Source organism: Pempheris klunzingeri, chromosome 10 (genome assembly GCF_042242105.1).
Source record: "Pempheris klunzingeri isolate RE-2024b chromosome 10, fPemKlu1.hap1, whole genome shotgun sequence".
NCBI classification, from domain to species: domain Eukaryota; kingdom Metazoa; phylum Chordata; class Actinopteri; order Acropomatiformes; family Pempheridae; genus Pempheris; species Pempheris klunzingeri.
In genome coordinates this window covers 7081214-7094904 of record NC_092021.1, presented here as the reverse complement: position 1 = coordinate 7094904, position 13691 = coordinate 7081214, and positions in this window count along the sequence as shown.

Below are 13691 nucleotides of genomic sequence, written 5' to 3'. Positions count from 1 at the left end.
AGATTTTTTTGTTTTGTTTTGACATTGACAAAAGCACAAGGTTTCGTTAGCTGGCCAGTAGATGGAGTTCTTCATTCATTTTCCTCAGTAGCGTCCCCTCATCTGTATGCGCCGCCCGCCTCCTCTCATATACTGCTCCTTACAGTGTGGCTGTGAGGAGAGGAAACAGGAAAAGATGCTGCTGCCTGCAAGTCACGTTACATCCCCAAATCTGAGGTGTTGCTTTAGTCAGCATGAGTCACAATGGAAGCTTTAAATGATCCGTGCGTCTTGAAATAAAACGGGTGACAGCCCACTCGTCATACAAAAATGATCCGCTCGGAAAAAGTGTTTGTCTGACAAACTGAAGCTCAAGTATAAACAAATGTAATATCCGCTGTCGAGTGTTTTGCCTAAAAGATTCTAGATTAGATTCATTTTTAAGTGGCTGTACAGCATTTTAAAACCAGATAACTGCTCATTTTACTGTGAATCATTCATTTAGAGTGAAATCCTTCAAATCTACCCACAGCGGTGTTGTTTCTACAGATCAACCTCTTCCCTGGGGATGTATGAGAATGTCAAGTACACGTTCACACTGCACATAACACACTACAGTCGGCTACTGTAAACACACAGCATTACACGGCAGTAACACTGAGGGCTCCACGGACTTAGACTTAGACATCCTTTATTAAGATACACAGAGACAAGCAGTTCCTTGGACAAGACCTCACCAGAATACTGATTGAACAATTACCAACAGAGCTCAGTTTGGTTTTCACTGAGTACAAACAGTAGCTGGTTTCATTCACTCATGCATTCTCAATCAGGGAATGGAATAAAGACTTCCACTAACAACAGAGATATGAAGGACTTAAACAGCAACTCAGTGTTAAAAATCAAAGGAATCAATCTAGATTATATGCAAAAATGTGCATAAACTGTACACAGGATAGAAATGAATGTGCATTGTAGATGCCAAAACAATGTGGTGGGGGTAAAAGTGCCTGAATGTAGTTCAGTGGAAGCCCAAAGCATCATATAATGCTAAAGAACCCCAACATACTGCAACTTTGGACAGCAAGCGAGTAGACAAAAAAAAAAATGAAGAAAACATCTTCACCACTTTGTTGAGTGAGATATGCTGCAAATAAAGATGCCACAAGCATTTAGAAAAACCCCATCAGACGTTTCCAGCTGACACAAGAATCTGATCTTATTAGACGTCCTCTTCGCAGCACACATTGTGACCGGTTATATAGGACAAGTACAGGTGTCACAAATAGCATTAAGGATGGCTATGTTCTATTGAAGTGTCCCAGTGAGCCATGACAGTATGTCAGAGAGCCAGTGAGCAGAATACCTGGACCCTGTAACTGAAGCAGCTACACGACTCTTATTTTTACATTTCATTATTAACACCTACATTGCTTTTCCTTCTGCAAACAATTCAAAATCTCGGCTGTGAAATATGCCTACATGTAAAAGGCCAGAGCTAAATCTAACCATGATCTATAATAATATTGGAATCACACATTCAGGTTGTTAAACGCGTCATTTGTTAAACATTTCATCACCCTTCACCTTGATATGGCGAACTTGTTAACAAACAGCTCATTTACACATTAGGGATGAAACGGTTGCCGGCGTCATGATGAATCATGTTAAAATTCTAAACAGTTAGTATCATAAATCACAAATTCAAATTTCAGTCACTCACAGTGAATGCTGTCCACCATCCACCAAACTTGGCAACAGTCTTCCAGACTCAGGCACGCAGGCACGGCAACGTGGGTCTGTTTAGCTTCAGTGAAAACAGGAGGAAGGCAGCGACAACCCTCTGGTAGAGGACATATTTGGCACGTAATGTATGTGGACCCTTCGCGGAGAGGATGTGCTCTGTGCTACATCTGCAACACCAAGCCGGCTTTTTGTCACAAAATGTTATCTAGCGATGCAGCAGCCACTCCACAAATGATCAGCGAAGAGTACATGTTTAAAGTAGCCCGAAGAATATGGTTTTGACATGTTTGCATGTAGACTATATTATTAGTTTAATGTTTCTACAAACAAAAAGTGCTTAGTGCTGTGAATTCTATTTGTGCTTTTCAATGTAAAACTTGGTGAAATGAATTCAATGTGTATCAGAACTTTTTTTTTTTTTTACATTTTCAGCATATTGTAACAATATAGTGATAAACTTGATAATTTTGATTGGTTTCATACAAACTCTATTACAAAACAGCAAATACAGGGTAATATTGTCATTTATTTGTAGACTGTTCCACCTAATGAATCTATGTGCAAAGTTAATCCTTTGGATTTGTGTTTGTGGCTACCTGATGAAAGTCTGTGTTCATTTAGCTCTGTTTTTGGTCTCCACCAACCCCTGAGGGAAATATCTGGCTCTTTAGTGGCTACATGCTTGTCTATGTTCAGGGACGTGTGGAGTTTTTCTCTCTGAAAACATCTGCCTGCTGTGCTTGAAAACGATGCTATGAGAGCAGTGGAAGAGAATCAAAACAGAAGAGTTGCAGCCCGACAGCCAGACAGTGAGCTGAAACTCCATGAAGCTCTGTAAAGCTGGGGGGAGCTGCAGAGTCAGCTGATCATTTTCTGTCATCACTGCGAGTGATGCCTTTTGACATTGTCATTTGGTACATTGTTATAATAAAAATATCCATTATTGCTTTAAAAGCAAGACAAATATTGTTTGCTAATTTCCCAACATCACTGACATCACATGCACTTATTGTGCACAACCTCCTGGAGTTGTGACGAAGTAAAGACACAAAGTTTGGTGCCATGGTAGCTGTTCAGAGAGCTGTGCTAAAACGTTTGCTCAGTAACCTTATCTGGCAACACCTGCTATAGCCATGGACATAGGGTGGGGCACCAAACTCCATACTGTTAACTGTACCAAGTGAATTGATTTGATACTACTGAGTACTGATCTGTGTTAAATCAATCGTGCCAAAGTTCAGCACCTGTGAGCACCTGGGTGAGGCTGGAGAGTAGGTTAGAGAGAAAGAGAGAGAGAGAGAGCCGAACTACATCCACCTTCAGCTTGTTCCGCTCCTATAGACGGGGAAATGGAGAGCTGGAAGTGGTTGGTTGCAAGTGTGGCGGCACTTTTCAGAGCTTGACGCAGACACCACACATGCTGCAATATAACAGGACGAAGTGTCTAACCTGAGAAAACACCTGGTCGAACACAAACTGTATCTAAAAGCCGAAGAGTGAACAAACAGTGTGCGCTGCCTGAAAGCAGCGGCCGCTGACATTGGCACACCTGCAGCCGTGGATGAGGCATCGACATCTTCATCGACATTTTCAGATAATTGATTAGCTGTTGGATAAGTTGGTGTTGGAGCTAACTGGGCTTTTCTCACCGTCTTGGTTGACGGTAGCTTAGCATTTTTACAAGCATTAGCCAACAATCAGCCGGTGGCTACATTGGATATTCCTTACCAAATGCTATTTAATGTCCTTAAACATGTTGTGTCATAGTTTGCTTGTGTTTTCTTCCTGTAAGTAGCCGTGCATTGAGCTCTCTCAGGCATCGTGTGAAACCTTTGAAGACAGGTTCTTCTATATTTAGACATTCTGAATTATTCATTCATAACAAGAGGAGGAACTTGCAATCGATTACGGGTTGAAACCAACGGCAGCAATATCATCTGCTTAACAAATGAAAACGTTAGCCGTGAAGCAGTTTAGCTTGTAGCTTCCTAGATATTTTGAATTGTTTACAGTCTAAACAAATTCAATCATCTATACTGTAGTTTGCAGATATAACTGATTGTGCGGTAAGAATCAAAGTGACCCCTCCCATTAGACGACATTATTCCATCCTCGTTTGAGCCCATATTAAAGCCCATACATATGCTAAAGTACTCTGAGAGCTGTTAATGTTTCTCACTGTCAAAGAGACAAACAGTGTGACATCTGATCTATTGTACTTTTCAATTACAATGACTGCGATGCTGAAGAAAAAACAAAATCTAGCGTGTGTTTACTTGGGGACCTTTCAGAGAGGAAAGCACTCCAGTGTAAATAGTGTAATTACATGTCTTCCTTCTGGGTGGGTGGGAGGGTAAATTGGTATAATCAAGGCAGCGGTTCAGCCTCTGGCATTGATGTTGGAATGAATTAGGACAGGACCTCGGTGAGCTTTTGCCCCTTGGGTATTTAATGAATGCATACTTCTCTCCCAAATCACATCCTGCTGATATACAGGCAAGCCAGCGCTGTGACTGTACCGTATAACTGACACTGGGGAATGAGTAATACAGGACCTGTAGCTTTAAAAGGGAACTGTATGTACTTTTACACTTTTAGACATCAAGCTTATGTGTGAGACCCAGTCAGGAGAATAAACAACTGTGTGTGTGTATTAAATAACCTTTTAGTTTTTATCCCTCACTTCATAGCTTCCCGATCACTGTAGTCCACAGTATGTTATTACAGTTTAAATCGAGGTTTACTTAATAATTTGGCAATTTTAACTGTTTTAATGCTTATGAGATGTAGTTGGTCTAGTACAGTGGTACTAACTTGAGTGTTGAACGGTCAGGTCCCACTGTTAAGATCTAGCTCCTTATGTGTGCAAACTTGAAAACGCTCCACCAGTAAATGTGTAATTTTCTTTTTTTCATTTACACAGAATGTAAATTGCCGGTTAAATCATGACTTATAGCAATTATTACAATTTGTCCTCTGGTGAACACGAATGTCTTTTCACAGCAATTCATCCAATAGTTGTGGAGAGATTTTAATAACAATGAAAATGTCAATCTTCCAGGGGTGAAAAGGGCATAGTCAGGGGATTACGACAGTCAGTAGGGTTAATAGAGAATGTATTTACAAAATCTGATGCCTATCCATAAAGTAGATGTTGAGATATGTCACTGAGTTAGTGAAATTTTGCCATGGGATTACCAAAATCATTAGAATTCATCCATGACACACTGAGAAATCAAGACACAGGAGCGGACATAAAAGGTTACAAATGTTTTTCCCCAGCAGGGTACGAGCACTGTGCCTTGGTACTTTTCTGTACCATCTTGTGTGTACCTCTAAAAGGACATTTCTGCACCCCTAGTAACAAAAATGACTATTATTTTGTACCTTTATGTGGTGAAAGCACATGCTTAACTTCAGAGACAAAAAAACATTTATCCAACCATTATCTATACCGCTTATCCTAATAGTGTCGGGGAGGAGGGCTGGGGGGCTGGAGCATTGGTCAGCATTGGTGTGATTGGTATGAAACATTGGTTGGTACACCCTGGACTGTGTGCCAGTCAATCACAGGACTGAGGCACCGAGACAAACAACCATTCAGTCGCAATTTGGAGTCACCAATTAACCTGCATGTCTTTGGAGTGTAGGTGGAAGCTGGAACTGTGGACAGAACCCACGCAAACATCGGGAGACCATGCAGAACACAGAGAAAGGCCCCAAAACTGCCCTCATTTACGAATTCACCAATACTTTTTAGGGATAACTAATATTTAATTAGAATCTTTTCATAAAATCAGTGTAAAATTAATATATTGTTCTGCTAGAAGTGATATGTTCTTTTGAAGTTCTGGCACATGACAAAAACTCCACATCACTACTTTGCGCATTTATTTCAATAACCAGCTTTCTATTTAATAATTACTTTGCCATCACAGGTTTCCTACATAATTTGTTTGTTTAATTAGTATAATTCTATATATGTTTGTAGAATTATGTACCCTTTGCTGCCAGCAAGGACACTGTATCTTTAAAATGAAACAAAAGGTCCACAGTTATTACCTTAAAAACCACCTTAAGTACCTTGCAGAGAACTTCACTGACAAATATACATTTAGGTACAGAAATTATACCTATTTCTCTTGTGTGCACAATAACTGTCGCAGATTTCCTGACAATGCATCCAATCTTATTTTACAAATGCCAACCACATAGTGGCAATAGAGAAAAAAATCAGTAGTGGCAAATCTCTATCTAATATCTGTTTGGCAATCATTTCAACAGCGGATAGACACCAAATTAGTGGACAGACAGATCAAGTGTGCCATCTCTCAAGTCACATTGTCAGCATGGCTAAAAGAAGGGGTTCAATAAGCAAGAGGATGTACAGCATAAAGACAAGACATGTGCCACAATATCTCCAATAACGTCTGCACACTCAGACACTCGTTAAAGACATAATTTGCTAACTCAGAGAACGCACAGATTCTAAAATAACAAAATAAAAAACCTAAATAGTACTAACTTGCAAATAATAATAACGTGAGAGGATGAATTGGTCCAGTCACAGTGCCTTAAACAAATTTCTTACACCCATGCAGTGGTTGTAGCTGATGGAGAAATAGTGAAATATCCAGAAAAATAAAATAAATGCATAATAAACAATTTAACAATCAGCCACTCATGTACCCACGTAATTCAGCCCAGGGTTTTAAATCATCAGGCAAACATGGACATTTTATGCATCCCTCTCTGCTTTCATTCCATAAATAGTCTTTGGTTGAGATATTTTTAGCACAAAGCTATTTTTTATGCGTCCTTTTTAACTCACTGTAATGCTGTTACCATTCTGTCGTTCCCACTCTCTGATCTGGTTCTGCAGGAAATTTTTCACGCAACAGTCAAGTTCAATCTTTGATGTAGAGTTATTTATGACAGATTTGGTTTTTAATTTGAACTTTTCATTTATTCAAGGAATGATTCAGCTAAGCACTCTCTTTCTCTGATCCACCCTGCTCAACGCTAGACTTAAACCCCTGTCTGACCGAGGAGGGAAATGCTAATTTTGATAGTTTTAGAGTAAATTAATCAGCAGATGATCTTTGCGCGATCTTCAAAGTCTTTAAATCTGACATTCTTGATGTCAGAATAGCAGCATTTTTTTTTTCTGGTTATTTTGGGAAAAGTTCTTAAAACTATTTTGGCAATCAGCTTAGCTCATCATTGTGAATGATGAATCTGTTCAAATGGATAACTCGAATATGCAAACACAATTTAAAGCTGTACTAATCTAAAATACATGGGACATCTTAATGTGAAAGTGGTCGATCATAGTGATACACACACATACTTATGCCTTCTTTAGCTCATTGTTTTATGGTCCACAGATACACTGAATGGTTGAGTCTGGGATATTCAAATCAAACAGTGCCCTTACAGTATAAACCCATTGTAACCCATTGTACACCATGTGCCTGGCATCAGCTGGCAGAGTTAGAGACTAGCTGGTGAACGTTGTGGAGCGTTTAGCTGCTGAAGAGACAGATACTTTTCTCTGGAGAGCTAAACCCTATATTTGTACTTTCAACCCGGAATAAATGGTAGTTTTTGTCCATGTTTGCTAGATGTGTAAATAGACGAAAAAAGAGACCAAAAAACAACAACAAGCAGACATTTTCACTTTGATAGGTGTTACTAACAACATTAAAGATGTCTCTGTTCTATTCAACTGCCCCAGTAAGCCATGAAAGTATGACAGTGTAGTGAACTAGTGTGCACAATACCAGGACCCTGAAACTGAAGCAGCTAAATGGAATGCAGCCATCATTCATTTCTTTACTGAGGTTGACCAGGAATAGCAGGTGATTACAGCTGATATCTGGTAGCATGTTCAGACTGTAACAATGATGGCGGAGCAACTGCTGTAAAATTTGTTTCAGTTTCACCTGGTTGATGTTAGATGACAGTGGTGGTGTCATCTGCGTAGGTGCAACCTGACAACCCGACCAACATTCTGTGTAGCAGAATGTGGCAACATCACAATAAATGTGCTGTTTGAGTGTTTCAGCACGTTCAACAGAGTGGTTATTCACCTTGTTCGTCCATTTTGAGCAGTTACGAGCAGAAAAACATCAAAACAAGCAGATACACAGCCAATGAGGTTGTTGAATGAGTTAGCTAATGCTTTAGCAAACAATTGATTATTCACATATCAAGTAGACGCATAGCAAAAATTTGAATTTATTTGGAACAGTGTTTCTGGCCTGAGAAATAGAAAGTGACCCATTTGATATTTAATTTAATTCTATGTTCATTTCATAAACAGTACAGAAAGCACTACAGACTTAAGGAATTAGGCTTTTCTAAAAGAGAATATCACTCACTTCTTACCCATGCTTCTCCCTGACCAGTATGGAGACTCCAGCAATAGCCCTCACAGTCCATGCCTTGCTTTAACCTTTAGGCTACTACTGACCGCTTTTATGTGGCTGCACAATGGCATCATCCCAATCGAATGCATTAGACTATCTGCTTCAATGCACCAAACGTGGAATAGACGCAGCAACAGACAATGGTTATCCCCTTGCCCTGAGCTACTGTACATCCACTCCTGTTTAAAGGCATTTTCTACATCGGGGTCAGGTCAGCCATGTTGCTGTGCTAATACTTTTCAGATGTCGTCTTGAATGATGAAAGTGACTCCTGCGACTGAGTATGTTGAGGATATAAGTGAGGTTGGATGGAGTGGAGCAGCTCTCACAGTGGGAACACAGGCAGGATTATGGGAATTAACAACCTTATTTTTCAAACTGATTGTCGTGTCAGTAGAGCAATTACAATAATGTGACAGGTCGGATACTGTTTGGTAATTTTTTTGCCATGAGGGACAGGGCCTAGTTGTTCATTTTTTGTACTCACTGTAATTCACAGCTGTCACATTTGCCTCAGCTCTCTGTTGTTAAGTCTTTCTGCTGGAGTTTTCTGTAGAGCTACACAACCGTTAACGGTCTGACCACTAGAACCACTGCAGTTACTACTACTGCCAGTAGCACTACACCTGCACAGACTGTAAGTTAATCCCCATTGAAATGATTAGTTACAGAGTGTTTTTTAAACTATGGGACAGTTGGTTAGATGGTTTGTACACCACTTCCTGAGGTGTTGTGTAAACTCGAGCAGGAAAGGCTAATTTAGACCCACACAATGGACAACTCTGGACCAGACTTGGGTTCAAGTTGCTGCTGACGTGTAAAGAACTGCAATAAGACATAAGTAGCATTGGTGTTGCAAACATTAAGATGGCGAACATGATATGGTCAGATTATAAATGGTATTATTTGGGCCTAATATCAACTATGGACCACAGTATTCAGTCACCTGGCATGCAGGCACACATAGGAATGTACCATTTTCATCAGATGTAAGTTTTGAGTGTCTAACTAAGGTGTAAAGGACAAACTGAAGAAATCTGTAGTCTATATGTGACACTGAAAGTCTAAAATTGTGAGCTGACTCATCAGCGTATTCATTAAGAATAAAGCTACCACTATGCTTGTGAAACGGTCACAGTTTGGTTAGGTTTAGGCACCAAAACTACTTGGTGATGGTTTGGGCTAAATTAAGAACACTGGTTACTTAAGTTACATTATGTACGTGACGTAAGTTAAGTATGTTGCGACATGAACAGTGGTCTCCTGGGTGAAAGCCCCATGTTTGACCCTCCATCCACCCCAACCCACCTGCCAATGCGGATTTTGTCACTCTTTATACTATGTCACCGGACAACCACCACCCATTGCGTGGCGATCTTGAATGGCACCACAACAAAGGATCCTATCTGACCTTCCTCTGGCCTTGTTTCCACAGTGTGAGCATATGATTTTAACACCACCATGTAATGCAGAGTCAAAAGGTCATGGTTATTTGAAGTATTTCTGTGAGACCTTAATCCGGTGCTAAGTCTGAACCTCATAGGCAGCTAAATACTGATATGATTATGAGCAACACATATAAAGCAAGCTGATTCAGCAGATTTACAATCCACTGTGATACGTGCACACATTCAGCCTGTATTCAGTCAAATAACCCCACTGGAATTAAACATGCTTTTCTGAATTCTACTAAATGAGCATTTAAGGGAAGAAATGTGAAATATAGAATTGTAAGTAAAGGGGCAGAAGTCAGCAGACCACCAGACCATCAGATCACCATCACAAGATGTGTGTGTAATGTAAAGTAAATGAGAGAGGTTTACACTTTGCTAACCCGTTGACGTCTGTCTGTCCTCCAGCCAGTGGGTCTGACCTCTGGTCAAGTGACAGCCACTCCTTTGTCTAGAAGAATGATGATCTGTGACGTGTCTTGACTTCCGTAGTTATGAAATGGAAGTTCAACCGACCTAAACGAAAGTGGCCGGACCGAGGAGGAACTGACTGGCTGACTCTGTTTTTATCAGACTGGTCCAGATGGGACTGCTGTCTCTCTCCCACTTTGAAGGAACACCAATACCAATTTTTCTTCCAAGCAGAATGAAGCCGGATGCTTTCAGAAAGCAAAAGGACTTTGATAAATGTTTAATTCAGGTCTTCTCTGTCTGTGCCATTCTAGCCTACTTTCCTGGGTACTTTGGGGGAGGCGCAGTTACTTGTTGCTCCCCATGATATCTCCTAGGTTATACATTATACATGAAGCTGCTCTGCACAGTGCATGCGTGCACACTGCATCATCACCACAGCGGCACCATGGTGCTGTCTGAAGCCTCTGAAAGGAAATCCAAATATTGTTCTCCATTTATGTGCGCAGAGAAAAATAGAAATCGGATCAACATAGGGACGTGGTCTGGTTATTTATAATAATACAACACACAGGTAAACACACACACACACACACACACAAAGCCCATCCGCCTGACATTTGAGCGTGCAGGTCAGAGCAGCGCGTCCTTACCCTGCCGGTTGAGGTGCGTATCCACAGACAGATGTCAGCAGGGGCAGCAGGCTGAAGGCTCTCCGCCGAGGTGTACAGCATGCCTCGTCCGCATCACATTCACAGACCACCCGAGGAGCGGCGCGCAGCGAAGAGCCGCGGCTCCACAATCTGGGTCAGAGCCGCTGGAGCCATCCTCATGGGGGAGAAGGTAGCCACGGAGCGGAGAGCAGACGTCACAGGCCCACATGGATCCTAGCATCCAGCCACAGTCGCATCCTCCGTCTGCAGCTGTTTCGGGTCCCGACGCAATGAATCCCACTGAGACCCGGACGGGTGCAAATCCATGAGGTTCTCACGTCCACAGACGACGAGATCTCCCTGCTAGGAGAGAATAACCGTGTCTGCACGAAGCATCACCGCCTCAGCGGAAGCCTCTGTATTTCTCCTCCTCCTCCTCTCTGCCCAATTCGCCGCTTTATCGCTCTATTTCTGTCTGTCTCTGATGCTCATCCATATTTCCACTTCACTACTCTCTCTCTCTCTCTCTCTCCTTCTCTAATTCTCAGCTGTGTCTCAGTGCTCAGCTCTGCCTGTGCCCAGAGGATGTTGAACATGTGTTCAGGGTGGGGGTTGGGGACTGCTGACTTCATAGGTGGCACGCTTACTTGCCACACTGATAGGTTAGGGAGGATGGCACTGTGCGCATTTTGCGCACAGCGGCGTCTAGCTGGAAGTTGCTTTAGATAAAATCTGTTTGTCCTCTTTTTCTTGTAAACGCTCCTATTTTTGAATCAGACATCTGAGCATTCCCTGACGAGATTATGGCTGCCATTGACCGCCGTGCTGTACTTGCTTGGTGGAATACTGTGGGACAGTAGAGTAAAGAGGAGGTGCTTTCTGCATGTGATGTGATAAAAACACTGTCAGCTTACTAAATGGTCCTGCGGGAATGTCAGGACGGGGAAAAACAAACCTTGCAGGCTGAGAAATGATCTGCAATACATGAATGTTTTTGTTCCCGCTTAACACTGCTGCCTCTTTCTAGAAAGGAATCTGTTTCTCTACATCATGCATACAACAGGAGCAGAGGGAAAAGGGAAGATGTGGGAGGCAGAGAGTGTGTAGGGGAAAAATGGACAAACAGAGAGAGGGGGGAGAAAGAAGGAGGAGGAGGAGGAGGGAGGGAGGAGAACAGAGAAAGCAGCGAGAAAGAAAAAAAGAAAGAGGAAGAGAGAGAACAGAGAGCTTTGGAGTATTTATAGAAGGCTGGAGACTGATGTAAAGAAATAAGCTCCTTTATTTCTGTGCTGTGACACACAGTCGCATCTCGGATGGTACGCTGTCAGGCTCAGTCATATCAAAGGGATCCAGTGGTGCTTCTGCAGCAAAGATGCACCTTAACTGCAGCAGGAACATCCACGTCTTTCTTTAAGCAGATCGCACACAAAGAAATAGATTAGGTTTGGGCTCCAGTGGGAAAGCATTTCTTAAATGGATGTTGATTCAGTGGACTGCTGTAGAAAGATGCTGAAGCGCACTTAATTAAGGAAATGATGGCCTTGTGACAAGCATATGAGCCATTAGACTGAGTCACATAACCAATGAGGTTATTTGGGAGGGGGAGGGAGGAGATGAAGATGGAGAGGGGATGTTTTGGAAAACACGAAATTCACTGGTTTTATTTATAGGCTCAGCTTCCATTTCCTGGGAATTGAGGTGTGTCTGTTTTCAAAATGAAAATCAAACACTTTTGGCTGAGGGAAAACGAGCCAAGTCAAAATACATTTTATATGAGTAAAAAAAACGTGTGTGCATATGTGTGTGTGTGTGTGTGTGTGTGTGTGGAGACCAGGATACCTCTGGGCTTATGCTGTGACCTAGATTAGGCCTTGATGCTCCCCAAGCCTGGCAGGCTGAGTGTATATGTGTGTGTGCGCGCGCCATCCATAGAGTAAATGCTTATGCATGTGTGTGTAGATGTAGAAGAGAGAAGAAGACAGGAGGGAGGAAAGCTGTGGATGGATGTGTGTGTGTGTGTGTGTGTGTGTGACAGAGAGGGAGGGAGAGAGTTTTGTATGTACGCATGAAGTGAAGCTGCATGCCTGCATTGCTTGTGTGACTAAGAGCCTCAGCTGGATGACATACAAAGAGGTGAATGTTCACGCAGTAAGGGAGCTTATCCAAAGAAGCGGGCACACATTGATGAAAACTGCACAGCTTCTGCCTCAAAGGGCAACCTTATGTAACTTCAAATGCCGAAAAATGAAAAATTACACAACATAATGAAAGGATAGTAAATTCAGGCACTGATGCCAAAGCACACCAATCTCACTGGAAGATCCTGTGAATCATACACCTCAGTTTGTGCGCAATGCTGAACAGATTAGCATCGCTTTTAGGTGGTTGTTGCCTCTGGAATGACTCACTTCCTTTACATATGGCTTCAAATTAAACATCTTAACATGCATCTTTCACCTTTTATATTTAACTCTGACCCAGCCTTTGTGCCATGTCCATACAGCCCAAGTTAGCGCTGTATAATGACTCGATCCATACCTCCTTACTCCATGAATGTGCTGCTATTCAACGCATTATATAGGCCTTATGTAAGGAATGAGTGGAATCATCTCGCCCCAGTTAATTCCTGACCTGTCCTCTGGCCAAATTCGACTCCGTGTTATTAAATGGTTAATCCTGAGCATCAAGAGCTTACACTTTGTATGCAATTTACAAGAAAATGCGCTTAACTAAATGGTAAATAACTGTAAGATAAAATTCTACATTTTCCAAACTGGGTTGAAGAGGTCGGAAACGCTGCCAAGACGCTGCATGTTTCTAGAAGATCCAGTCCATGACTTGTGATAAAAATAGCTGTTTCACACACACACATGGTGACTCTCCCACAGAGTCGTGCATAGTGAGCCTGATGGTGGAGAATGATGGGAAAAGACTCATCAGCAGAGACACATCAGTAAACACAAGTGTCCCATTTGCTCCAAACAGGAAACGACACAAACGCGCAGAGAAGAAAATGCAGA